The sequence below is a fragment of the Podarcis pityusensis genome, assembly GCF_964106645.2.
Source record: "Podarcis pityusensis genome assembly, chromosome: 3".
NCBI lineage: Eukaryota > Metazoa > Chordata > Lepidosauria > Squamata > Lacertidae > Podarcis > Podarcis pityusensis.
In genome coordinates this window covers 14,110,144-14,113,708 of record NC_138026.1, presented here as the reverse complement: position 1 = coordinate 14,113,708, position 3,565 = coordinate 14,110,144, and the positions used below count along the sequence as shown (strand labels likewise).

General features: G+C 48.2%; 1 long non-coding RNA gene across 1 annotated transcript; it reads left to right on the top strand.

Annotated features, from left to right (window-relative positions):
• Positions 1 to 248: 248 nt before the first annotated feature.
• LOC308472745 lies at positions 249 to 3,170 on the top strand. Its single transcript, XR_013983699.1, has 3 exons — positions 249 to 1,552; positions 1,798 to 1,925; positions 3,070 to 3,170. It is a non-coding gene; the product is annotated as an uncharacterized lncRNA (long non-coding RNA).
• The last annotated feature ends 395 nt before the right edge of the window (positions 3,171 to 3,565 follow it).

Here is a 3,565-nt window from a genome sequence, read left to right as displayed (position 1 = left end):
GCCTCTATGGGCAAAACTCCCCTGCGTAAGGACAGTGGGAGCCACTCAGAGCCATCACATCAATTTAAAGTTCCAAGAACTATGAACCACCAAATATTTCCATGACAATAGAATAGATGGGCATAAACAGTAGGATGACAGGTCACAGAGCACTACCTATGAGACAGCCAATGGCCTTTCAAGAACACGTGCAATAGAATTGTGGCGCTGGAAGGGACTCTAGTCCAACCCACTGCAATGCAGGAATCTCAACTGAAGCATCCATGGCATATGGATATGGTCATCCAGCCTCTACTTAAAAACCTCCAAGGAAGGACAGTCCACAAACTCCTGAGAGAGCCTGTTCCGCTATCCAACAGCTCATACTGTCAGAAAGTTCTTCCTGATATTTAGTCGGAATCTCTTTTCTTGTAACTTGAAGCCATTGGTTTGAGTTCAACCCTCCAGAGCAAGAGAACTTGTTCCCTCTTCCATGTAACTGTCACAGATGAGCCAGCCCAGCCAGCTCCCAGTGAAGGAAGTAGACAGGAAGAGAGAGGGTTAACTGCCAGACAAGATGATAATACCCTTGTGCCAGCTCCCCCGCCCTTCGGAATGCCAGTTGATAAGAGAATGGTGGAGGGCGAGCCTGCCTCTGAAGAGGTTGGAGCTGATCCAATCTCTCCCTGGAGCCGGTGTATGGGGGGCTTGCTAGACAGGAAGCAAAAAAAGACGTAAGCTTCATAAGTTCACTTTCTGTTTTAGAAAACGGAAGGGACCCTTAGAAGGGTCATCTTGATTCATGATGGCGGAGGCTGTGTTAATGCCGTCCGGAGTGATCTGTTTGTTTCGACAATAAATCATCCTTTTTAATTAACTGCGCTCACTGTGTTATCAAGCCGAGGGCTGGACTCCTGGCAGTAACAGTCCTTGAGATATTTGACGGTGGCTATTATATCTCCTCTTTTCTAGGCTAAACATACCCAGCTCCTCCAACCGTTCCCCATAAGGCTTTGTTTCCAGACCCTCTATCATCTTGGTTGCCGTCCTCTGCACACATTCCAGCTTGTCAATATCCTTCTTAAACTGTGGCACCCAGAACTGGTGTGCTGGTCCCGTGGGTTACTCGAGAGGCGAGGTCCAAGTCCAGTCCGTGGTCAAAGGTGCAACGTGGAGGCAGTCCATAGTAGCTGAAGTTGGGTGCAGGGCAGGGAGTCGGGTGAAGTCAGGAATTCTGACAGAAAAGCAGGACAGGGTTCAGGCAGGAACTAGCAACCAACAATGTTGCTCCCACAACTTGGGACTGGGGCTGGCTGGCTTTTATCTGCCCCGAGGCATAGGGCGGCTCCGATCCTCTGGTGACTTGCTTCTCCTGGCCTGGAGGCGAGCACTCCTCCTGCGGGAACTTAGTTCCCTCCGCCTCTCTGGCCTGAGCCTCTGTAGCTCAGGAGAGGCTGAACCTCAGCTTCCTCTGACAGGGCTGAGAGTGGAGCACCTGCAAGCAATGGGTCCTCCATCACCTCAAGAGCCAGAGCAGACTCAGCTGATGCCTGCACCTGAGGACCCAGCACAGGTGAGGACCCTTCAGGCTCATGCCCCAGCCCCGGCGGGGAATCCTGTGCAGGCTGGGATCCCTCAGGTTCAGCATCCAAGTCTGAATCCCAGGCCATCACAACTGGACACAGTATTGCAGGTGTGGTCTGAGCAAGGCAGAATAGAGATGGGTGTCATTAAAGTTGGTTTCATGTGTAATAGGAGCACATAAATTGATGTTAATAAAGTATCTTGTCCTCTTTGTGCATTTGCATGAACTTGCAGGGATTAGAAGTGTGTAGAGAGGAAGAGGCACATGTGCTGGCCTTACCAGCAATATCCTGCTGCATGCTGGCTCCCCTCAGACCTTTGCACAGTGGGCACAAAGGTTTGAAGAGGACTTCTATGTAAAGGTAAAGGTAAAGGACCCCTGGATGTTTAAGTCCAGTCAAAGGCAACTATGGGGTTGCGGTGCTCATCTCGTTTTCAGGCCGAGGGAGCCGGCATTTGTCCACAGACAGTTTTCCGGGTCATGTGGCCAGCAGGACTAAACTGTCTTGGACTCCTATGTGCTTTTGGCACATAGACACCCCTGTCCTTTTGGGAAGCTTGATAAGGCAAGGTCCCCAATCCCTAAGGGGATTCAAAGTACAGTGGTACCTCTGGTTACGAATGCTTCTGGTTACGAGCTCCGCTAACCCGGAAGTAGCTGCTCCCGGTTGTGAACTTTGCCCCAGGATGCGAACAGAAATTGTGTGGTCGAGGCGAGCGTGCAGCGGGAAGCCCCATTAGCAAAAGCGCGCCTCAGGATAAGAGCGGTTTCAGGTTAAGAAGGGACCTCTGGAACAAATTAAGTTCATAACCAGAGGTACCACTGTATATTCAAACAAGTATTTGTGTTCAATGTGCGAAGGTCTGAGAGTAGCCACAACACGTGGAGACATGGTAGAGGGCTTGCATCCCTTCCTATCCCTCTATAGCTCTTTAACCTTCACAGGTTTAGACAAACTCCCACCGAGGGTTAATATTACTCAATCACAAGGGGATAAATCTTTGTTCTCTGTTATCCCCACCATGCTGACACAGGCTGTTCATCCCCTAGTCACTCACTGAAGCACCTGGATTCCAGTCCTTTCCATGGATATTTAACTGCTCTGGCCATGTCCTGGCTTGAACTGTAGAACAGCTGAGCTATTAGTCATTGTGACTAAGTTTTGATGGATTCTGCCCATGGTGAAAGACAATAATAAGGTTGTCTATTAGTGAGGTACTATAGGGGACCTTGCATGAAATATGAAGGGCTTTATCTATGCTGGCTCCGACACGGTTCATCGGGACTATGTCTTGCTGAGTCAAACCACAAAGAGTTTTGGGCTCACCGAAGGAATTGTACCACCTGAAGCTGCTTCATCCTCGTTCTTCTGAACCAACGAGCCAAAGAATGTAATGAGGGGAGATTTGTTGTGGGGGAGGAAGGGAAAGGAGAATGTTAGCTGCTTTGAGACTCCTTAAAGGGAGTGAAACGCGGGATATCAAATCCAAACTCTTCTTCTTCAGGAAAAATGACAAGGGAGGTCTTCATTTCAGCAAACAGTGAAAGAATAGATCCATGTAGGCGAAAGGATGTAGAGAAGAATGGGAAAGAGCAAACAAACCACATGTAAATAATAATAAAATAAAATAAAATAAAATAAAATGGGAAACAATCCTAGCATACAGTGCTTCATTGCTCTTGATTGCACTTTATGTCACAGAAAATGTGCATGCCATGATGGGCAAACTTTCCCCCCTGCTATATTGAATCTGCCTGAAATGGGAAGCTGCAAAAATTCAAACGTACAGTGTATCCGGCCTGTAAGCACTGCATTCTGTTCCTAATTTCAGCAGGCAGCCTTCACAAAGTTGGAAAATATTAGGGCATCGTTAAATAGATGCAGCTCTTTCCCGTATCACAGCCACATTGTACTATAATTAAAGTCAGAATTTCAAACACAAGCGTAAGCTTTCATATATCCCATCCACACACCGTGGGGGGGACATCAGTACCGAGGCA